General features: G+C 38.2%; 1 protein-coding gene across 2 annotated transcripts in view; it reads left to right on the top strand.

Moving 5' to 3' along the window:
• The first annotated feature begins 4,173 nt into the window (after positions 1-4,173).
• HYCC1 (hyccin PI4KA lipid kinase complex subunit 1) overlaps positions 4,174-25,391 on the top strand; it is a 95,597-nt gene continuing 74,379 nt past the window's right edge. For both annotated transcript variants that reach the window (XM_058527085.1, XM_058527094.1), the window contains exon 1: positions 4,174-4,346. The gene's annotated coding sequence lies outside the window, so the exon portion shown is untranslated. The remainder of the gene's footprint in view (positions 4,347-25,391) is intronic.

Below are 25,391 nucleotides of genomic sequence, written 5' to 3'. Positions count from 1 at the left end.
CACAATATATACATATCAAATCATCATGTTGTACACTTTAAACTTATACAATGTCAATTATATTTCAATAAAGCCAGAAAAAAATGGTCATGTTACATAGTTGTTTTCCAGCTGACTTTATTAGAAATATAATTGAGCTAAATTTTTCTTAAACTTCCTGAAATAATATCGTAGGGAAAATGTTCAAGCTTTATAATGTTCAACTTGCATTTTAATAAACTTATTTGAAAGAAGGTAAATGCATTTTAATAGTTAATGTAGAATTTTGCCTACAGATATCAGAGACTAGAAAAGATGGGTAGGAAAGGTCTGGAATGTGCTGACTTTCACAAAGTAGGTTAAAAGCATTTCCCTTTTGAAACAGAATGTTCTCAGGCATTTTCCTGGTGCTTTGCTGCTAAAATATAAATGGTTATGTGTTAACCGTTAACTGCAGACTGTTATTGTTGGAAATTATTTTTATATGCACAAGTAGTAATGGAAAGGAGAGTGGATTGCAAACATAAATTTGTGTTTTGGTTGTACTTTGACTGAGAGGAAAGACAACTTAAATTGCCTTCTAGATCATTTTACCACTGCAAAACCGGAAGTGAAATCAGGCAATAAACTGCTTCCTGTCTTCTTGCAGAAAGGAAACAAATATATAAAAATACATAGACAGCCTTCAGTCTCTCTCTACTCAATCCGTCCAACGCCCAGTCCTGATTTAGCATTAGTAAAATGTTATGATGTCATTCCCTTGTTCTCAACCCTGGGTGTATGTTAGAATCACTTGGGAAGCTTTTAAAATAAACCCCATATCCAGGCTTCACCCCCCAATTTTCTGATTTATTTAGTGTGGATGTGGTTTGAGCATTGATGCTTTTGAAGGGCGTCCTAAGTAATTCAGAGGAGCAGACAGGAAGCCACTAGGCAAAAGGACAGAATCTGAACGTTTGAGTTTTCATTCAAGGCACTCTATTATTCATCCCCAGCCCAGCTTGCCGGGCTCTGCCCAGCCCAAATGGCCTCACATACCCACTGTACATTGCTTATGCTTCCCCTCTTCTCTTCCTTCTCTAGGCATTCCAAGAGCTTCCTCCTCACACTTTTTTTTTTGTCTTTCAAATTCCTGTCCATTTTCAAGACGTGGCTGAGTTTTTACCTCCTCTGTGAACCCTTCCTTGACCGACCTTGACTGGATGGCTTGCTCCCTCTTCTGAACTCACACAACAGTTATTGTCTAGAAAATCACCTGAACAATGAATCAATCCCGTACTGCTTTGTGTCATCTCTTCTATTGCTGTGTTAAATGATTAATCTTTGCTTCACTTTTCAGTTTGTTATCCAGCTACCCACACTGTAAGCCTCAAGCGTTCTTTTGTGTCCTTGACAAACCGAGAGCCTTGCATAGTGCAGGCAGTCAATAAATATTTGCCCTTCCCTTCCATCCCCACTTCCACAGGTGTGGTTCAGGCCTTCATCTCTCCTGGAGTCTTGCCCTGGACTCAATGGGGCTTCCTGACACCAGACTCTCAGGCTCTTAAATCAGGCCAACACATTGGTGGCCTACATGGACAATGGCCGGTAAAACCCATTGTGTGTGTGTGTTCTGCTCACTCTTGCTTCTGTCCCCATTTTATGATCTAGCTGACTCTTTGGCTTTCTTTCCCTCTCCGGCCCCTCACTTTCTTACTCCCTGTTCTGCTAGGACTTGACGGCAGAATTCAGTTCCTCGGGTTTTGATTGCTTGTGTTCTCTAAGATTTCAGGGTACAACATACTCTCTCGATCTTCCTCTCTCTATTTCTTTAGGTAAACACTTCCCCTCGCCAGACTCTGGCCCAACTGACCTAAATTATTCTACCAATCCTCCATCAATATCCTCGTCTGATCTGTCAAGACTCCCCTCAAAGAGAACAGACAGTCTCTACACTGTCTTTAGGATTCTCACCCATTAAAAGAAAACTGATGATGCTGTTTACATGATTAAAAGTTTCTGTTGTTCCCTCATTGCCTGTAGAATAAAGTCTAAACCTGAACTGACCAATATGGGAGTTATTAAAATTCAAATAAAAAATTGAATTCCTCAGCTATGCCATATTTCAAGTGCTCAGTAGCCATGTGTGGCTTTGTTTTTAGTGCTGTGGAGTTGGTTCTGACTCCTAGGGAGCCTGTGTACAGCAGAGTGGAACCCTGCCCTGTCTTTTTTGTGCCATCCTCTCATTTTCTGGCACTATATCAGACAATGCTCTGCTGCTATTCATAGGGTTTTCATGGCCTATTTTTTCGTAAGTGTATGGCCAGGTCCTTCCTCCTAGTCTGTCTTAGTCTGTAAGCTCCGCTGAAACTTGTCCACCATGGGTGACCCTGCTGGTATTTGAAATATGGGTGGCATAGTTTTCAGTATCACAATACACAGCTGCCACAATATGACAACCGACAGATAGGTGGTGTGGTTCCCTGACAGGGAAATGAACCTAAGCCGCAGCGTGAGAGCACCGAATCTTAACCACTAGACCACCACATGAGGCTAGTGGCTATCATATTGGACGACAAAAATATAGGACATTTCCATCATTGCAGGAAGCTCTGTTGAACAGCGCTCATCTAAATACCTTAGTGTAGCTTGTGAGGCCTGTTACGATCCCATCTCAACCTTTTGCTCTAGCTTAATTTTTGGCTGCTACTTCATCTTTCAGCCCCACCCACTTTCTCAATGTTCCCCAACCACTCAGTGACCTTTCACAACTCCATGCCTTTAAACATGCTGTTCCCTCTTCCTGAAATGCCCTTTGACTTTCTTCTCTGGCAAACTCCTATTTACCTTTTAAAATCCAATTCAAACATCACCTTCCTTGTGAAGTTCCTTGACTTTCCTAAACACAATAACAATAATTTCTTCCTCTATGTTCCCCTTGTTTGTTGAACCTAGCTCTGTTGCCCTTATCACTGTATTTTGTTATTATTTGCTTATAAATCTGACTATGCTCTTGGAAGGAGAAGCCTGTCTAGTGGTTCTATAGATCTGCCCTAATGATTACCTGAAATTGTTTGCTTGATGCTTTTTTTTTTTTTTTTTTTTTTTTTTGTGAGGAGATCAGCCCTGAGCTAACATCCGCCAATCCTCCTCTTTTTTTGCTGAGGAAGACGGCCCTGGGCTAACATCAGTGCCCATCCTCCTCCACTTTATATGGGACGCCGCCACAGCATGGCTTACCAAGCAGTGCGTCGGTGCGCGCCCGGGATCCGAACCAGCGAACCCTGGGCCGCCGCAGCGGAGCGCGCGCACTTAACCGCTTGCGCCACCGGGCCGGCCCCTGCTTGATGCTCTTTTGATATCAAGTAATGTATTTTCTTGTTTATGTGCTTGTTATTTATGTGTTTGGCACGTTTGAGAAGAGAATGACTTCCTGTCTTCCAGGTTGAAGGTCCATTTTTCTTCTAATTAATTCTTATTGGACTTGAGAGGGGTGTGGTAGGAGGAGCTGAGAAAGACAAAAACAGAGGGACTATATGTAGGAGCTGGTTCGGTTGTGTTTAGGTTCCAGTCGTTACACAAAATGTTTAGTGTGTGTTTGAGAGAAGAGTAGGGAGAGAAGATGGAGAGAAAAAGAACCCATGGAAAGAGAATTGGAGAATTGTGTTTGACTTTTTCCAGGCTAAGGCCAAAAGCAATGATATAATAAGGTGGGAAGCGTTTTTATTACCATTTTGCAAAAACGTACATTTTTCCTCCTAGGATTTGATAAGATTTTGATATTACTTAAGATCGAATTACTGGGAAGTAAATCCTCCTGACCAAGAAATTAAAACATCAGTTAGTTTCTCTTCTGTGATTATGGGTAACATCACTCTGAAAGGCTTATTTTCTTCTGAGAGGGCCATAAATCCTAATGGCTCAGAGTCTAAGAGACCTTCACTGATCACTGTCAGCTAGCAGATGCCAAAAATCTTACAGTCAATCATCTCCCCTTGGGCATCCGGACCACGCCCATTGCTCAGGCCACGCCCACCGAAGGCGCCCTCCCTCCCACCTCATGGAAGATTCTCATTGGCGGAGAAGTTGTTCTGGTCCCGCCCCAGAGGACGGCGATAGGCCGAACTGGCGTGGGGCGGTGGTGGTTGGCTGCCTGGGGACGGGTCCTTAGTTGTGCCTGTCAGAGCGGCTGGCGGCCGTGGCGGCTCTTGGGGCTGGGTTGTCAGTCAGTGAGCGGAGGGGGAAGATGGCTCGCCGGGACCCGTTCTGCTAGGAAGAAGGGGGGCAGGTGGTGCTGCTACTCAGGAGAAAGCCGAGCAGCGGCCGTCGCTGTCGCTGCGAGCTAGACAAGTGGAGGTTCTGGACGTGGAGCTCGGGGAGTCACTCTGGTGAGTCCGGCCGAGCCACCCACTCCGGGCCCCCAGGGCTGCCGGCGACTGATAACTTTTTTTGTCAGGGAGAAGCCGGGGCGAGGCGGCGGCGGGGAGGGGACCGGGACTTTGTCACCGGGGCGGCGGCTTCGTCGGGGTAACGGCTCCCGCGCGAGGCGCCGCGGGTGGGCTCGAGACGGCACTGGGCGAGGGGGGCGTCCGGGGGGCTCGAGCTGCCGGCCGGGTGAGTGGGCTGCGGCTGGCGGCTGCTGGCCCCGAAGTTGGGAGCAGCCCGCCTGCTGCCTGGGCGGCGGCAGCTTTGTGCGCGCGGACTCGGGACTGTCTCCTTCTCGGCGAAGAGCGGTCCAGACTCCGGCGTGACCTGGTGCAACCGCCTCGGCCCCACCGGCCGCGTCTCTGCGGGGTCGGCCTGGGGTGGCGGGGGGAGCCCACACCCCCACCCCGCCGCGGCTGATGCTCCGGCCTGGCCTCTTCCACCACTTCCACTCCCTCCCTCTCACTCCAGTCTAGTGGCCAAAATGGTCACCGTCGACCCCCCTCGTCTTTGAAAGCAGCGTTCCCCTCGGTCTTTGGTTCCCCGCGGGGCGGAGAGATTCAGAAAGCAGCCACGATTCCTTTCTTGGATATTACAGCCCTTGCCCCTTCTTTCTATGAGTTATTCCTCTCCTGAGGCTGATTTTAACATACTCGAGGATCGTCGGGGTTTTGTGTGAAAATTGTTGCATTCAAAGACCCCAAGTTTGCACGCTTCTGCAAAACTGGGTTATCTGCCCTTTAGCGTGCACATGTGTGCTTTGTACCCTCAGAGTTTAGACATTCCTGAAAATTTTAATTTTGCTCTAGTGGTTTCGTACTGTTCAGAATCGGCTCTCGGATACACTATCACACGCTGGGCAGCCGCTCCGCTCTTCAGGTAGGGGGAGTTTGTTCCCCCGGCAGCTGCTAGTTATCTCAGAGACCGTTCTACAGGCTGTAGGGCCAAGCGGTCCTTTTGCAAATTATTTGTCCTTTGGGTCACATAGTAGTTTTTGGTGCAGGTGTGCCACGTCTTTGGTTCATGTAACACTTCACAGTTTGAAATTTTCAGCGTTTAAAATCTTATCTGCATAAAGTCATAAGGATCGGGGTAACCTTGAGTCAACGCGATAGTCCTGGGAGCCTTGTTTTCGGTAAGAGCTTTCTCCTAACGTCCACAGACACAGCCCCCCCCCCCATTTCTAAGCATTTTTTCTTTAGGTTAATACATTTTAAGATTTACAAGATGAATATTAGTCCAAAGCACCATATTTTTGAAGTGCAGGGAAAGGCAAGAAAGAAAAAAAATCTTTAGGATCTGCTTGGCCAATGAATAGTAGCTTTAAAGTCAGTTTTTCAAATAATTCATTTAAACAAAGTGGCAAGGGGGAAAAATCATCACGTATTCAGAAAACAAATTCTGAATTTGGCTTATTTTATCATTTTTTGATTTCCTACAATTATTACCATAGAGGTATTATAAACCCTTTTAGTTATCAGCATTAACACTATCTAGATGGTGGAAACCCAGATGTAGCGTTAGCTAGGTCAGCATATTATCCCCGCTATGCTTCCTTTCTTTGTTGTGTTTCTATTTTATGAAATCTGCTCTTGGTTGCACTTTTTAGAGTGGTGTCATTTTGGCAGAGTTTAAATATATCTTATAGTCAACTGTTTTATTCAGGATCCTGTTGCCTGATATTTATTTTATAATGAAATTAAGAAATGTTTAAAAAATGTTATATCAAGACCATTTTGGGGGTATCAAATTTACGTTTTGTAAATAATTGAAATTATGTCAAACAAATTTATTTTGCACTGCCCCAGGCTGAATAGGTACTACAGGTACAGAAATGAATGTCATAGCTCTTGTCATCAAGGAATTTACTGTCTAATGTATAAGACAGATAAGTGAAGTAACAATTATAATACCATGTAATAAGTGTGAATAGAGATATGCCTAGTGTAGTAAGGGAGCAGAGTAGGAGATGGCTAACTCAGCTTGGATGTAGGTAGTGTCAGGAGCACACAGTAGAATTTTGAAGTGTGATATAATTTTGCCAAGTGCAGGAGGTGAGTGAATAACTTTCCAAGAGGAGAATGTAAGTGAGAAGGCAAGGAGGCTTGAGAAACCAAGGCAGTTTAGAGAAGTCATTGTCAATGACAAGTCCAAAGTCAATAACATGGACATTGACATGACTTGAATGCAGGAGTTAGATAGGCAAATCGTGGAAGATGAGCATATTGAGGGTGGTAGAAGGCCAGACCAGGGCATTGTATCCTTAGCTAAAGAGATTGGATCGAAGGTGATGAAGAAGAAGCCATTTAATGGATTTGTGTTTTAGACCCTCACTCTGGCAGAGTGAGGTAGAATGTGACAGGTCCTATCACCTTTGGGAAGAAAGAAGGAGAAATCATTACCCTGAGGATTTGACTTGGTTCCATTGATTGGAAATGAGGAACACAGAAATGCAGGGAAGATGATAAATTCTATTTTGGATTTTCTGAATTTGAGGAAGCTGTGGAGCATTCAAGTGAAGATGTTGATAGATGTTTGGATCTATGGATGTGGAACTTATAAAAGAAATCAGGATTTGAGAGAAGACTGGGGGTTGAATTGAAGCTGTATTGATTTGGTTATGTTGAAATGACTCAGGGAAAGTCTTTAGCACGATAAAAGCAGCAGCCAGAGAACAGACTGATAAAAAGCAGAAGTAGATAGAAGAATAGTGTGAAAGAGTAGTAGTTAGAAAGGTAGGAAGAACATCAGGAGAGATGCTAAGGGTGGAGAGATTTTCAAATAGGGAGGGACTGGGTCAACAATTTTGAATGTTGGATAGAGGCGTCAAGTAAGGAGAGGACTCCAGGGGCCAGTGAATTTGTCAGGAGTTCATAGGTGACTTTAACAAATACAGTTTTAGCTGAGTCGTGGTTCAGAAAGCAGTCTTCAGAAGATTGAGAAAGAATGGGTGATGATAAAGTAGACATGATTGAGGGAGGCATTTCAAGAAAACCGAAGTAAACAAGGGAGAAAATGATAGCTATAGAGCAGTGGTTCTCAATCTTAGCTGCAAATTTATAATCATCTGGGGAGCTTTTAAGAATCTTGATTTCCGGAGGGAACCCCCATACCAATTTGGGAATGGGATGCAACCCAGGCATCGGTATTTGTTTCAACAGATTTATTGAAGTATAATTGGCATATAATAAACTAAACATATTTAAAGTGTGCAGTTTAACATTTGACATATGTTTACACTTGTAAAGCCATCACCACAATCAAAATAATAGAATATATCAATCACCTCCAAAAGTTTCCTCATGTCCCTTTGTAATCTCTCCCTCTCATCCCCCAGGAAACCACTGATCTACTTTCTATTACTATAGATTAGTTGCATAGATATTTTTGGAAGTGGGTGCCCACGTCCTTCTTCCTAGTCTGTTTTAATCTGGAAGCTCTGCTGAAATCTGTCCACCATGGGTGACCCTTGAAATACCAGTGGCATAGCTTTCAGCATCACAGCAACACAGCAGCCACCACAGTATGAAAACCAACATACAGGTGGTGCAATTCCCTGACTAGGAATTGAACCTGGGCCAGGGCAGTGAGAGTATCAAACGTTAACCACTAGCCCACCAAAGCTGGCTGTTGCATAGGTATTTTAAAGATCCCTGGGTAATTCCAGTATGCAAGCATGGTTGAAAACCACTGCAGAGGGATACAGGTTGAAGAAATGTTATGTTCGTTTCTTTACATGCATTAGGAAAGCGAGAAGTAGGAAATTCAGGAAAGGTGAGGTATGTATTGGAACTAAGTCCCTGAGGAGATAGAAGTGGATGGAATTCAGAGCTTTGACCAATAAGAAAGGAAGACAATTCTGGAACATCATCTCTAACAAAGAATGTGATGGTAAAGATAGTATATTTCTTTGTTATCAGCATCAAAGTTGTCATCATGTTGTATCAAAATTAGTTCTCTGAAGTCCTCACAAAAATTAGAGAGCATCTTAGTATTGTAAAAATGGATGCCCCTCAGGAAAACCCCTTAAATGGAGCCTGAGACCCCTGGTACCAGCAGGTAGTGCTTTGTCATGTTTTGGAGGGGAGCAGATGGAATTAACAGTTTGACTCTTGCTTATTGTTCAGAGCCAAATACTGCCAGAGTCTTTTTGGCCCTCTTAGAGTTAGGCTGCATATCTGCACTGAGGAAAGAGAACATTTAACATTTGAAAATCTCCTGTTTAAAGCATCTTTGCTCAGAAGGAATCCTGCTTGCTTGCCTTTTGGGTGTATGCCTTTTAAATACATTGGAGGAGAAAATCATTCCTCTGTCTCCCAAATGAGACAGAGAAGAATTGTGATTAGAAGTTGTAGAAAGCCCACACTTTCTATCCTGAGAAAGATAATACCTATATTTCTCCCATCCACTTTTTAAAAAAGATTTGTGGCTCAAGATTTGGATGTAGGTAAAAGCTGAGCCATACTGGTTATGAGATCCAGGGCTTCTTCCTCACTCTTGATTCTAACCTTTGGCGGGGGGCTGAAAGCAGAATGACTAATATATAATTATTATTTGACTTTGTACTTGATCATAAACAAAGGTGGAGTGAAAATTTTTGTCTGGTTGTTTCTTAGAGTTCTGAAAATTTCTTCATTGTGATTAAAGTATCGAAGTATGATATGATCTAGAGCGGACAGGCGTCCCTAATTTTGGTGCAGCCTAAAAGAATGGAAATGTCAATGTTAGCATGATTTTGGATACTGTTGTTGCTATAGTCACAGCAATATTGTAAACATTCTGTATTTTCTTAATTACTAATGTAATACATAATAATTGTAGGATGATTTAGAAATTCAGGAAAGCATAAATGATAAATAACATTTATAATGCCTCCACCCAGAGATAATCATTATTAATACTTTGGTGAATATCCTTGTAGGCCCTTTTTGGTATTTACTTTTTTTTTTTTTTAACAAAAAGAAACTGTATTGTACACACTGATATGTTTTTTTTTGTCCATGCTGTTTTGTCACTAGTTTATTTTCGCTTAATTGAATGAATGCTCACCCAAGTCAATAAAATATTATTCTTTTACAACATAACATCATTTTAAATGTGTGTAATATTCCAGCATATGGATTTACCATTGTTTATTTAACCAGCGTTTCTTTTTTTTTATTAATAATTTTATTTATTTATTTTTCCCCCAAAGCCCCAGTAGATAGCTGCATGTCATAGTTGCACATCCCTCTAGTTGCTGCATGTGGGACGCAGCCTCAGCATGGCGGGAGAAGCGGCGCGTCGGTGGGCGCCCGGGATCCGAACCGGGGCTGCCAGCAGCGGAGCACGCGCCCTTAACCGCTAAGCCACCGGGCCGGCCCTAACCAGCGTTTCTGTTGTTGAAAATTTAGGCTCTTTCCAAAAATTTTGAATGAATAGTATAGCAGTTAGCTTCTTGAGAGATTTGTCACTTCCCATATCTTTGTTTCCTTAGGATAAGTTCTGAAGTCGAGTTATGCATATTTTAATTATTTTTGATAGATATTAATAGATTCCCTTCCAGAAAGGTTTAAGTAATATTCATTTTTATTAATTGTGCTTGAGAATGCCAGCAATCTCTCTATATTCAGCACAAGCAATTAAAAAACTGCCATTTTGACATGAAAAGTTGTATCTTCTATGAATTTTTTAATTTGATGGTGACATTAAATATTTGTATTTCTTTTGTGAATTGTGTATTAGTGTCCTTTGTTTATTATAATGTTGGAAATTTATAAAAACTGAGTTATGAGAGCTCTTTGTATATAAAACTGTTAGAACTTTGTCAAATTACATGGCAAATAATTTCTCCAGTTAGTTATTTGCATCCTAATTTTGCTTTTGGTGTGAGTTTTTCTTTTTAAACAGATTTTTAACATTTTTAGTGTAGTTAAGTCTATCAGATTTTCCTTTATGGTTATCTGCCTGCTTAGAAAGGCCTTCTCACATTCCCAAATTATATAACCATTCATCTCTGTTTCCTTATATTACTTTCACGGTTTTTAAAAACATTTTTATCTTTAATCTATTTGGAATGTATTTTACTGTAAAGTGGCAAGTCAATTATTTTAATACTATTTATTGAACAATTATCTTTTCCCAGAGGTTTTAAATGTCATCTTTATTATATACCAAATCATTTCATATATATATGAAATACTGTGTCTCTAATAATGCTAATGAACCAAGTCATTACATCATAATGATGATACACTTGCTCATGCACTTACAGTCCTGCGAAAACTTAAAGAACACCTTGTGTGTGAGAAAGGAAAGTCTCTAAAATGGCAATTTAAAAGGCAGGGATTTAAGAGTACCATGACACGATAAAAGAAACCATTTTTATTACAAAAAAAGTCTTGGACTGATAATAACCAGGGGCTGTTATATATATATAATTTTTTCTAGGTTTTCTATTCAGCTTTCATTGGGCTATTTATTTTTTCTCCAGTAATTCTGAACAGTCCTAATTACTGTAACTTTTTAATATATCTTACTATCTGGTTGTGTGAATTCCTATTATCTTTTTCAAAACATTTTCCAGTATTTCTCATATATTTTTTTTTTCAGATTACCTTTAATTCAGTTAAAATTGGAAAAGAACCCCACTGGAATTTCTAAATTAATTTTTTAGAGGTAGTTGTGATATCTCTATAATATTTTTGTCATTTCTTCAAGTCATCTTTTATGATTCATTGTTTTATAGTTTTCTTCATGTGGTTCTGCCTATTTTTAAAGTTAATTTTGAATATTTTAAAACTTGTTGCTATTGTGAATGAAATCTTTTTTCACTGTACCTTAAAGAAGATTACATCTTCCTGATGGAAAATAGAAAAATTGGTAGTTTGTGTATACTGTTTTCTAACTGGTCATCTTATGAAACTCTTAATTCTAATAGTTTTTATTGGATTTTGTAATAAGGCAGTTATAGCATTTGTAAATGATGATAATTTTATCTTTTTGCCAATATTTAATCCTTATTTCTTCTTTTAAATTACATTGATCAGAACGTCTAGAATAATGTTAAATTATCATAGTGAATAGTGAGCATCTTTGGCTCATTTCTAATTTGAATGAGAATGCCTTTAGGGTTTCACAGTTGTGTATTCTTTTTGACAACTTTTTTAGCATGTTAAGGAAATAGTCTTCTACTCCGTTTTTTTGGACTTGAGATTAAATTGCAAAAAGATATTAAATTTGATCACATACCCTCATAATATACATTGAGATGATCATATGGTTTTTCTTCTTTTACCTATTGGTTGATAAATTATATTAGAAGATTTCCTAGTAGATTTCACTAAACAATTGCTTTCTTTTGGATGCAGGCAACTTGTTAATAGCATACCTCTTTAAAATAGTGTTAGATTTGATTGCTCTGTAAGATTGAGTTTTAGTGTTCCTTTTCTATTACTTTCTTCAGGTTTTGGTTTCTGAATATGCTAGCATTGTGAAATTAAAAAAAAAAAGAGAGAGAGAAGCTTTCCATCTTTTTGTGTGCTCTGGCAATTAATCTCTTCTTTGAAGATCTGACATAGTTTAGCTATAAAAATGTCTAGATCTTTTTGGATTGAATACAATTTATTGATATTTTAGTGTGTGCTACTTTCTAAGTACTTTGCATAATTAATTTCATTTAATCTGTGCACAACTTTATAAGTGTTATTATCCTTATTTTACAGGTAAAGAAACTGAGACTCAAAGAGGTTAAGATACTTGTTCAAGATCAACAGCTAGTTAGGGGTAGAGAGAGAGTTTAAACCCAATTCCTACCTGTAGACGTAACTCATGTTTTTTAATCAGTACCTTAATTTTTTCCTAATCAGGACTCTTCCTGTATTCTCTATTACTGAGAAGTAAATTTAATCATTTTATTTGAATGTCTTATTAAGTGTTTTCCTCTTTGCCTAATTAATTTCAGTTTTTGGTAAGCCAATCATAATTTTTGCTTGTTTGTTCTGTGTTGATATCGTATCTTCTGCTGTTTTAACGAATACACCCAGTATGATTATGATATAAGATCCCAGAATGAGAATGGGATGCTATTTGTGTAATGCACTTTATATAATTCACATTTTAATTTATTTGGTGTTCAAGATCAATTTGCATTCCTGAATCCTGTTTGTACCTTGTAAAGAATGTTATGTTAAGTGCAACACATTTGAGAGATCAAGGAGTTTTGGAAACAGTACTTTTCCATTCTAGTTTAAATATTTGTCATTGTCAAGGCTTCATGTAGCCTTTTAGTAGTAAATGTTAAGTGGTATTTCTTTGGTGTGTGTTTTCTTGAACAAAGAGTCTTTTGAGTAGCTGATGAACATTAGTTGCTTTCTCATATAAATGCATAAGGATTCATTCAGTTATTTTCGCTTGACTTAATGAAAACATTGTATATGAGTTCTTAAACTGTACTATGAAAATTGACGTTTCAGCTGTTGAAATATTTGCATTTACTCTTTTACAGAGTTGACTTATAGGCTTGGAAATTTAAGAGAATAATGTAAGCCTTAAAAGTGTTTAAATTTGGCGAGCATTTATGAACTCTGTTTTTATCTTTTTGAGTTCTTCTGCGTCCCCCCCCCTTTAAATGTAAATAACATTTAGTTAATTCAGTTAGGGTATTGGTTCTAATCAACATACACATGCTGTACTACCCACCTCTGCCTATGAGGAGCATAAAAAGTTGCCAGCCTGGCCCCTGTAAACTTACCAGGCACATAGATACCCTTTTGATCTAAATTTCAAGGTTCCTGCTGATTTGTTAATCCATAGATATCCCTGTGGTGGACGGAGTGACAACGCAGCCCCCAAAGCAGTGTACACTTTAGTAATTTAGAACAGGGAGAGACTATTTTGGGGGAATTATGAAACTTAAAAGGAGTCCTGATAAGGAGACTGAAAGGAAGGTGAAAGTATTTTAGAAATGGATAGCGAGAGAAGTATCAACTAAGTAAAGAAGGTAGAAATGTGCAAATTGAATAGACTGTTAGAGAAGTACAGAAAGTCAGAAGAATGGTTCCATGGGTGATACAACCAGAATACCGAAGTCAGTGAGGTCTTCATAGTAAAGTTTCAGGAAGGAAGATGCTTGTGGCAAAGTTAAAGAGAAAGAATGAGTATTGAGACAGAGCCAATACATTTGTCATTTATAAGGTCATAGAGAGTATATGATGAGAACCAAATATATACTACTGTAAAGGGGGTTAAGCTGGGGAAATAATTGGAGGCAGTGGCAGTAGATTAGGCTACTAATCAGGACGTTAATCAGTGAAGAATAAATAAGGATGGAAATAACTGGAGAGCATTAGAATCTGATGAAGCCTCCCTCTCATTCCTCCCCCATTCCCTCTTTCAGGAACTGTAAGATTCTGACGTGCATTCTTAATTTCCAATTGATAAATACTTTGTTAATAATAATTAGAGCTATATGGTTATTGAATATCTATGGTGTGCCAGTGTTTTATTTGTATTAATTTTAATTCCTAAAATATTCCTGTAATGTAGATGTTATCACCTACTTTTGACAGTTGTGGAAACTGAGACTTAGAATGTTTAAGTAACTTGATGGAAAGTGGGCATGAGTTTTTTGGACTCTTTTTATTATGCCATGTTACTTCTATTTATTGAGCTGTGTTAAAACACTTGGGGAGGTTGTAAAAGGGAATAAGGTGGGATTCCTCTCCTCATAGAAAGGAGTAGGAGAGAAATTTTAGTTATACTTACTGTAATTTGTTAACTATATTTTCTACTTAAAATGTTTTATAAAAGGATCCATTTCAATAGGCTCCTCTACCATATGTGTACTATTTAATTTTTAACAATTACTTTTATTTGAAGATGAGATGTTCTTTTTATTCATGATAATGATAGGTTGAGGGGAAAGAAAGGTGATGGTCAAGAAAAGTAAGAGTAAAGCTTGTTCTTTTCGCTATGAGAACTTCGACTATGTTATACAATTTTAGGTAGCACCTCAGAAAGGCCAGCCTCTTCATGGAATTCCTACTGAGCTGGTCACAAGATGGTAGTCAGGGCAGAGACTTTTCATGTCACTAGATTATAAAGCTCCAGAGTTTATTGTAATGTTATTTTTTGAATTTGAATTCTGTCAATCAGGGATTAGTTATTGACGAAAGGAGTCAAACAGATATTTAGTTTTCTGTTATAAACACTTTTTTCAGAAACAATGCATAATTGAAAAACAAATGCTTGAACTACTTTAGGGATTAAACATTCTTACCGGACTTTCAAGCACTTTGGGAGGAACCAAGATAGAAATTTTTGCTGTACTAATTTTAGCTTCAAATTCAGCTGCAAAGCAATGTCTAAGTTACATTTTGTTATACTAGTATAAGACTTAATATTATTGAAACCTTTATTGTAAAAATAATTTTATATTTCAGCCTCTGCTAAAACAAATTGACTGTTACCCCAGTTAATATAAAGCAACATGATCATACTGAACTATTTATTTCCGCTCTGGTTACTATAATTTTTTAAATCAAGAAAAACAGCTGTATTAATAAGATCCACTAAGTTTCTGATTGAGAAGAATCAAGTAAAATTTTGTAGTACAGTCAAGATCTGTTGCTTTTATTATTATGGCTCTATCAGTACACGTTACCACCATTAACTGTGTTTACTTGCGTTTTCTCATTGCACCCTCCCTTTGCCCCCACCGTTTTCTAACTGAACATCTGAGCCTCTATTGGCAGACTTCATTAATGGTTGAGAGGCTCATTCCAATTTATGGAAGGGCAGTGACTCACCCTAAGACATCAACCCAACCTGCAAGTCAATTGGAATTTAGTTCTCTTAACATTTCTCTCTTCCCTTCTTCAGTACTTTAGACTGTAACCATATTTGGAGATAGAGTCTTTACAGAGGTAATTAGGGTGGGCCCTAATCCAATATGACTGGAGTCCTTATAAGAAGAGGAAATCTGGACATGACTTGTACAGATGGAAGACCATGTGAAGACACAGGGAGAAGATGGCTACAAGCCAAGGAGAAAGGCCTGGAACAGATCCTTTCCTTACGGCTCACAGCAGGAACCAACCCTGCTGATACCTTGGTCTGGACTTTTAGCCTCTAGAACTGTGAAAAAATGAATTTCTGTTGTTTAAGCCACCCAGTCTGTGTTACTTTGTTATGGCAGCCCTAGCAAACCTAATACAGGTGGCTTGTATGCTTGGATGTAGCAAAATCTCAAATACCTTATTTGCCTATCCCTAAGGAACAGTTTGCCAAACTCAGTGCCAAAACCTTAAAACTTTTTATGTTTCCTCCAGGCAAGACATGGAAAAGAGAAATTTGGATGGCTTAATGGAGAAGTAATAACTATTTGGCTCCTTCCACTTCCCCCACAATATAGGCAATGGCAAGCAGTTTGTCCATTATTTAGTTCAATTGAATTTGTTTGGTTTGGCAAGGAGAAAGTGTATTCTTAAGTGTTCAAGAGCCTCCGCCAATAGACCTGGTTACTTTTTCAAAGTAGAAAATGGAAGAGGAAGATTAAATAAAATACTTTTTAATATGATGTTAATTTGAACTAATTGCTTGTACATAATCTTAGCAACATTACTTTGCCTGTGTTATAAAAAACAGAGGCAGCACAATGTGTCTTTTGGCTCATGCCTATTGCTTTGATTGTTGCCATGCCCTCTGATATCAACCAGTCATACTGAGTTGCCACAGCCATTTTCAGTGTTTTTCATTACATACTTTGTCTATAAGCTAAATATATATGCATTTGTTACCATTTGTTTCTTCTTGTCATTTTTTAATTTGGGTCATGTATCAAATAGTGCTGTGTTTAGTCAACTCTTTTATAGTGTTTTGAGATACTTTGCTAAAAGAGAAAATTTTGAACATATACAAGAGCAGAACACTTGCTTTTTTATCATTTGGAAGTAGTTCACCAGAGTTCTGAGAATAGGGTGAACTAAATTAACTAGGAAACTAAATAAAGGTCTCAGTCTCAGAGTTAAAACAAAGATTGTTTTTGCCATAAAGCAAAACAAAACAAACAACAAAAACCTCTAGCTTATCGGCAAGTAAGAATTTTAATTTAATTTTGGAATTTAAACTTCAGTCACGTTCATACAGTCTGGAGCACCTTGTTAACAGTCTGTAGTCACTGTGGTAAATACCTCTCCTTTTCACCTCTTTTCTTTTCCTTCATTCCAGTTGTTGAGAAAAGTACTGAAACCAAGAGTTTCCTCAGAGTCATGGGCTAACAAGTGTCAGAGCTAGGTCTAACAGAAGACTTTCACTCCACTACCCTGCCATGTTCTTTCTCTAACCCTATAGTTCTCAACTTGGCTGCCCAGCAGAATCACCCATGTGATTTGTTTTCCCCTGCCAGTTTATTTTGGAATGAAAATATTCTAGTTTTTAATTTAGAATGAAAATATTAGGAAGAAGAAAAGAATAAAAGAATAAATTATTCATGAGACAGCACATTATAATCTTTGAACCATTATGTGCTGGAGGGTAGGGATTGTTGATAGCATGAATAGCGATTGAGAATGGGGACTCTGGAGTTGGGCTGCTTGGGTTCTAACTCTAGCTCAATGACTTACTAGTGTGTGACCTTGGACAGGTTATTTCTTTAAGCTTAAGCTTCCTTTTTTGTGAAATGGAGATTATATTAATTCACCAGTTAGGAAGACTCTGAGGATTAAGTGAAAATTCCCATAAAGCACTTAGCATAGCGCTGGACATGTAAGTGCCTGAGGAATGTTGGCCATTATCACAATATTATCCCTGGACATCTATCATTGCTGTGTATGACACATTTGACTCACACTAAGTGATTCCAGACTCTATTCCCAATGATGCCAGTTGTGTCTGCACAGTAGAGGATCCCATGGTCAAATACACTTGGGAAAATATTTCATTCTAAATGCCTTTCTTAGAAATTCATAACACAGATTTAGCATATTAAAGGCTCTCAGAAGTCCTTTTTTGACTATGGGCCCTCCAGGACCAGTTCAATTGACCCCATCTCTTATCAGCAGAGTGATTAAGAATTGCCTTTCAGAAAATTTGCAAAGTCGTGTAGCCAGAGCGTGTGCAGAAGAAGAAATCTTGACCTGAAATGACTGCGGGATGAAAGATTCTCCTCCCCACAGAACCAAAAGACTGGGATATGACTGGAATTTAAAAGTTGGACTCTTATCAGAAGTGAGGGGTCCCTCATTCAGGAAGATCCAGCATTAAAATTCCTTCCCCACCTCATCATAAATGTTTAGAACCCCATCATAAAAGTTTAGAACCTCATCATAAATGATTAGAGCCTTATCATAAATGTTTAGAATGTTACCGTAAATGCTTGAAGCCCACCAATCAAAACCTTCCTGCCAGCATTTCTGTGTGCCAGCCTATTCTCCCTAACCTCTTAAATTTCACCTCAAATCCTGAATCAGGGAGACAGATTTGAGGGCACATGCCCCCTGTCTCCCTGCAGATCGATCTTGCAGAACAAAGCTGATCTCTTTTCCCAAAGTCTGATGCCGTAATGAATTGGCTTGTTTATGTGTATCGGGCAAGAGAACTCCAATTTTATGCAGTAACACTTTGATTAAAAAAAGAAAGAAAACTTTAACTTTCTGGAATAGTTAAATTTTCATGGGGAATGCCTTTTCTTCTTCAGTACAAGTGTTAATATCTTTCAGAATAGTTTTCTTATACCATCAGTTTAGGAAGCACTACCTAAACTGTTTATACTTGCAATTACCTGGTTTAATGAAGTAATACAGTGGTCTTCCTATTTTCCGTGATTGTACTCTACAATGACAATATGATGTGTAATTGGAGGGAGCCAGGAGTTGGGATTCTGGTAGTATGTCTGTAACTAACTAAGAGAGTGATCTTGTATTTAACCTCTGTATATGCCTTGATTTCCTAGTGTGAGGTGGGTGGGCTAGATCTCTAAAGTTCTTTTTTTCTACGCCTGAAATTCAGAATTGTGGACTTTACAGAGATTTCAAAGAATAGATCTTTTCTTCTTCTTTTTTTAAGTAACAAAATAAGTGGGGCAAATGACTGTAAAGAATTGGTTACATTAAATTGAAACTTACTTGTTAGATCTGACTTTTTTAGCCTTAGGACCAACTGTCATACAACCAGCCTTGCAAATATGTTCTAGAAATGGGAGCTATGTTCCTGATCAAGTTCCCAATATCAAATTCATTATAGAAATAGTCATAAACAAAACTACAGAAGCGTTGAGAAATCTGGTTATGAAAAATTTCTTAAGCAGTTTAAATTCTGTGTATGGTAAGAAGTTGAGTTTTTTTTTACAAACTTAATTTAGATTACTTTGTCATACTCTCATAAGTTTTGTAGCCTAACAAATAAAAAATAATAAAATCTATCCTCAAAAAGAGATCATTTGTTAACTAGCATTTCCCCAAATCAATACTGGTAATGATACCTTATGTTCATTTATCATTCTACAATTTAAAGTGGTTTCACATGTTTTACTTCTCCTCCTAGCTATTATGTGTGGTAGGTAGGACAGCTATTATTTTTTACACTTCAGTGTCACTTAACAGTCAAGTCACTTAAACTTTCTGAGCCTTAGTTTCCATATTTGTCTGGTCACACTGGAATAATTGGTGGAAACAGAACTCTGGTGCCAGCTGCTGTTCTAGCTTTTCCCTGTGCTGTTCTTCAGCATCCTTGGAATATCATGTTGTGTTGTAGGTGTCACTCGTTCAACTTCCTTGTCCTAAATAACTCCTATTAATGCAGCCCAATGAGGCATTAACTTCTTTGGTGGTTGTGTTACATTTTAAAATCCTTAAGCACCTAAATTATTTTTTTCTGTATATAGTCATGTTTCCCCCATCCTTTTTTATCCAGTTCATTTTTTAGACTCAAGTATATGATCTTCATTTAATTGCTGTGCAGCTTTATCTTTTAAGATTAAGTGCATGATAACAAGCTGTCAAAAGAATGTGCTTGTATAGGTGTATAGCATGATTAAAATGTTTGTGCCTGTTTGAGTATGTGAGGGGTGAGGATGAATCGGCACACGTTATTTGTCTGTGGCAGTGGTAGTTCTCATTTAGTTATGAACTAAACAAGAAAATAGTTTTATTAGCTATTTAGGTTAATATTTTTTTCTGATTGGATTATTTTTGAAAAATTCAGGAATCTTTTCATAAAATAACATTCTATGAAACCGTTTGTCATCTTAGCAGCAGTGCTAATATCTCTTTATTATCATATCCATAGCAGAAAACTTTAAGACCTGTAATTTTAAAATGTTTGAAATGGAAAATATGATATGCCAACTGAATGGCAAAATTCTTGTAGGTAAGATTAAATTGGAGATTAACATTGAGGTAGAATAAAAAATTTAAGTGTCAGATGGGACAGTTATTTATGATTAATATGATTGTCTATCTAGAAAATTTAAGATAATAGACTGAAGAATTATTAAAACCTCTGGATAAGTAATTCAGTAAGATCATTAGAAGTTAAATAAACAGAATACCTAGGAAAACAATGGCCTTCCTAAATACTTGAAATAAGCAATTATGATTACAAAGAATGAAATATGAAGTATAAAAAAGAGATGAGCTCGTTTATAATAGCAGCATAAACTACACCCTATCAGACAACAAAATGCATTTGTAGCACAGACTGCTGGTTGTTCACAAATATTTGGGTTTTGCTTCTTAGGAGTAGAACCCAAATTTTTAGCTGACTGTGTGTGATGATTTTAGCTGACTGCTAAAGATGATTTTACTTAGCCTCCCATAATGCTGTGTGTGGCCATTAATACTAAATTTGGCCAATGAGATGTATGTATAAGTTTATAAGGTGCTTAGGGAAGGAAGTCTATTTAAAAGGAAGGAGGAGGGCATTCTTTTTCCTCCTATCCTCTTTCCTGGAATGTGGGCAGGATGGCTACAGTAGCCTTCTTGAAATGTGAAGTAGCCTTGAGGATGGAAACCATTTTGCTAGGATAGTGGAGCAAAATAGACAGCCGCCACCATATCAGCCCTGTACTGCCAACTTCTTCCCATTCATTTTTAGTGGGAAGGATATAAACTTTATCTTGTTTAAGTCACTATTACTTTGCATTTTGCTATAATGTACACTTAATTAAATTTCTAACCAATAAAGCACTTAAATTATGGTAATTAAAATAGTGTGGTACAGAGGCAGGAATAATCAAAACGATCATTGAAATAGAATAGAGTCCAGAAATAGACCCAACTATATGACAATTTAGTATATGTTAGAAGTACCAATTCTTATCAGTGGGAAATGATTCAATAAATGGTGTTGGTATAATTGGTTATTCATTTGGGGAGAATAAGTTAGATTCACACTGTGTGTGTGTAAAATAAATCCAGAAGTATTAAAGATCTATCACACACACAAAAAAAACTATAATAACTCTAGAGGAAAACGTTGGAGAAAAATTTTATGAAACAAAACTCAGTATTAAAGGAAAAGATTGTCAGACTTGATTACATAAAAATTTAAAACTTCTGTATAGTGAAAAGTACCAAAAAAAAAAGTTAAAAGACAAATGACAAAACTGGGAAAATATTTGTAACATTTTACACTTTAAAAGAAAAAGAAAAATAGGCAAAGTATATGAATAGGCAATTCCCAGAAGAAGGAATAGAGAATAATCAATAAACATTTGAAAAGATTTTCAAAGAAATGCAAATAGAAGTCTGCACTGTGGCTTTTTTGGCCCATAAAATTCCAATAATTAAGAAGATTAATAATATCTACAGTTGGTTAGGGCATAGGGAAATGGGCATTTTCATCTCCTCTAGTGAAAGTATAACATGATATAATCTTTTTTGGAGGGCAATTTAGCAGTATTTATCAAAATTTCAATCACAAGTAACCTTTGACCCAGCAAGGCTGTTTCTGTGAGTCTATCCTATAGAAGTACTTGCAGAAATACATGAAAGTTTGTCACAGCATTGTTCAAATAGCAAAAATTGGAAACAACCATGTTAAAGGACTAGAAAATGTTTCAAAAATGGGAAATAGCTGAGGAGTGACATCAGCATTATGGCAGAGTAAGCTCTTCCCTTAGACTCTCCGCCCTAAGATACAACGAAAAGGACATTCATAAACCAACAGAGGACATTCACCCAACACAATAGATGTCTGAGAGACCCACATAGCCATACATCTGAAGGGAGGTGCTGGACCCTCCAGTAGGCAGTGGAAGGAGATAAGGGGATATCCTCTCCCTCCCCCGACCTAGGGTGTGGGACCTTGCATGGCTGTGAGAGGAGAGGGAGGAGGGAGCAATCCTCTGTGGGAACGCCTTCGCTGTCCCCCAGCCTGTGGGAAAACTCCACATCGAGGAGGCTAGGCAATTGCAGGGATGTATTCGTGAAGCCGAGCAGCCCAGGAGGGCAGATAGCAAGGGCAAAGCAGGAGCACCCCTGGGATGACACGCGAAAGAAAGCACCCCTCCCCCTGCCTGGTGCACCAGTTCTGCCAGTTGCCCAGAGCAAGGGACCCCCACCAGAGTGCTGGCACATACAGTGTGTAAAGCAGTAGTGGGCAGCAGGAAAACACAGATGGGCTCTGTCAGCATAGCTTCCAAAGGACAGGTACAGCTGCCAGGGATCATGGCAGGCTCAGAATACACAGCTCCTCCCCCACCCCCTTGAGTGATGGTAGGTGGAGTCTGCAACCAGATACTACCACTATGCAAAGGCACAAATCCACTCCATCAAATAGTGTGAAGAGGTATATTAATACTCCAGACCAGAAGGGAAATGACAAGCACCCAGAAATCAATCCTGAAGGCACAGACATTTATAATCTAAATGACAGAGAATTCAAAATAGCTATCATAAAAAACTCAATGAGTTACAAGAAAACTCAGAAAGACAGTTCAATGAAATCAGGAATAAAATAAATGAACAGAGAGAATTCTTCACAAAAGAGATTGAAACTATAAAGAAAAACCAATCAGAAATGTTGGAGATGAAAAACATGATGAATGTGATAAAGAAAAATCTGGAGTCCTTAAATAACAGAGCTGATATTATGGAAGACAGAATTAGCAATTTAGAGGACAGAAATATAGAAATGCTTCTGATGGAGGAGGAGAAAGAACTCAGACTAAAGATAAATGAAGGAATTCTCTGAGAAATATCTGACTCAATTAGGAAATGCAGCATAAAGATTATTGGTACTCCAGAGGGAGAAGAGAAGGAGAAAGGAGCGGAGACCTTGTTCAAAGAAATAGTAGCTGAGAACTTCCCAAACCTGGGGAAGGAGCTGGAATTACAAGTAAAAGAAGCTAATAGAACTCCTAATTATAAGGCATATATTAGTAAATCTGGGAAAAGTCAATGCCAAAAAAATATATATATATATTAAGGACAGAAAGACAGAAGAAAATAACCTACAAAGGAACCCCTATCAGATTTTCAGTGGATTTCTCAGCAGAAACCTCACAGGCTAGGAGAGAGTGGAATGATATATTCAAAATTCTGAAATACAAAAACTTGCAGCCAAGAATACTCTATCCAGCAAAAATATCCTTCAGATATGATAGAAAACTAAAAACTTCCCCAGATAAACAAAAGCTGAGGGAGTTCATCGCCGCAAGACGCCCCCCCCCCACAGGAAATGATCAAGAAGGCCCTCATACCTGAAAATAAAAAAAAGAAAATGTTTACCAAGCCTTGAGCAAGGAGATAAATAGACAGACAAAATCAGAAAATTGCAGCTCTCTACCAGAACAGGTTACCGAACACTCAATTATAACATTAAAGATAAAGGGAAGGAAAACATCAAAAATATAAAGGGAAGGAAAACATCAAAAATAACTGTAATCACTGCATTTTAACCACAAACTCACAATAAAAAGTGGAATAAGTTGTGACAATAATAACTTAGACGGGGAAGAGGGAAGGGATGAAACCTGCTTAGACTGAGGAAATAAGAGGCTACCAGAAAATGGACTATCTCATCTATGGGATCTTTTATACAAACCTCATGGTAACCACGAAACAAAAAGTCAGAACAGAGACACAAATGATAAATAAAGAGAAAACTGAGAAAACCATCATAGAGAAACACCAGACTGAATTGGCAGTCAGAAATACACAGGATGAGAAACAAGGGAAGTACAGAACAACCAGAAAACAAGTGATAAATGGCAGCATTAAGCCCTCATATATCAATAATAACTCTAAATGTAAATGCATTGAATTCTCCAATCAAAAGATGCAGAGTGGCTGGGTGGATTAAAAAAAACAAGACCCAACAATATGCTGCCTCCAGGAAACACATCTCAGCTCCAAAGACAAACAGGGTCAGAGTGAAGGGATGGAAGATGATACTCCAAGCTAATGGCAAACAAAAGAAAGCAGACGTTGCCATACTTATATCAGACAAAGTAGACTTCAAGATAGAAAAGGCAATGAGAGACAAAGAGAGGCTATATATAATGATAAAAGAGACACTCCACCAAGAGGGCATAACACTCATAAATATATATGCACCTAACACAGGAGCACTAAAGTACGTAAAGCAACTATTAACAGACCTAAAAGGAGGTATTAACAGCAACACAAAAATAGTAGGGGACCTTAACACCCCACTTACATCAATGGATAGATCATCCAGACAGAAAGTCAACAAAGAAATAGTGGAATTAAATGAAAAACTAGGCCAGATGGACTTAAGAGATATATATAGAACACTCCATTCAAAAACAGCAGAATACACATTCTTCTCAACTGCACATAGAACATTCTCAAGGATAGACCATATGTTAGGAAACAAGGCAAGCCTCAGTAAATTTAAGAAGATTGAAATCATATCAAGCATCTTTTCTGACCATAATGCTATGAAACTAGAAATCAACTACAAGAAAAAAGCTGAGAAAGTGATAAATATGTGGAGACTAAACAACATGCTACTGAACAACCAATGGATCACTGAAGAAATTAAAGGAGAAATCAAAAAATGTCTGGAGACAAATGAAAATGAAAATACACCGTACCAACTCATATGGGATACAGCAAAAGCGGTCCTAAGAGGGAACTTCATAGCAATACAGGCCCACCTTAACAAACAAGAAAAACTCAAATAAGCAATCTTAAACTACACCTAACAGAATTAGAAAAAGAAGAACAAACAAAGCTCAAAGTCAACAGAAGGAGGGAAATAATAAAAATTAGAGCATAGGGCTGGCCCCGTGGCTTAGCGGTTAAGTGCGCGCGCTCCGCTACTGGCGACCCGGGTTCGGATCCCGGGCGCGCACCGATGCACCGCTTCTCTGGCCATGCTGAGGCCGCATCCCACATACAGCAACTAGAAGGATGTGCAACTATGACATACAACTATCTACTGGGGCTTTGGGAGAAAAAAAAAAAAAAAAAAGAGGAGGATTGGCAATAGATGTTAGCTCAGAGCCGGTCTTCCTCAGCAAAAAAAAGAGGAGGATTAGCACAGATGTTAGCTCAGGGCTGATCTTCCTCACAAAAAAAAAAAAATTAGAGCAGAAATAAATGAAATTGAAACTGAAAAAAACAGCAGAAATGATCAATGAAACTAAGAGCTTGTTCTTTGAGGAGATAAACAAAATTGACAAACCCCTAGCCAGACTCACTAAGAAAAAAAGAGAGAAGGCTCAAATAAATAAAATTAGAAATGAAAGAGGAGAAATTACAATGGATACCACAGAAATACAAAGGCTTATAAGAGAAAACTATGAAAAACTATATGCCAACAAATTAGACAATCGAGAAGAAATGGATAAATTCTTAGACTTATACAACCTCCCAAAACTGAATCAAGAAGAAATAGAGAATCTGACTACACCAATCACAAATAAAGAGATTGAAATAGTAATCAAAAACCTCCCCAAAAATAAAAGTCCAGGACCAGATGGCTTCTATGGAGAATTCTACCAAACATTCAAAGAAGACTGCATACCTGTCCTTCTCAGACTCTTCCAAAAAGTTGAAGAA

This window comes from Diceros bicornis, chromosome 3 (genome assembly GCF_020826845.1).
Source record: "Diceros bicornis minor isolate mBicDic1 chromosome 3, mDicBic1.mat.cur, whole genome shotgun sequence".
NCBI classification, from domain to species: domain Eukaryota; kingdom Metazoa; phylum Chordata; class Mammalia; order Perissodactyla; family Rhinocerotidae; genus Diceros; species Diceros bicornis.
The sequence above is the reverse complement of the archived record's forward strand: the minus strand, read 5'-3'. Positions and strand labels throughout refer to the sequence as shown.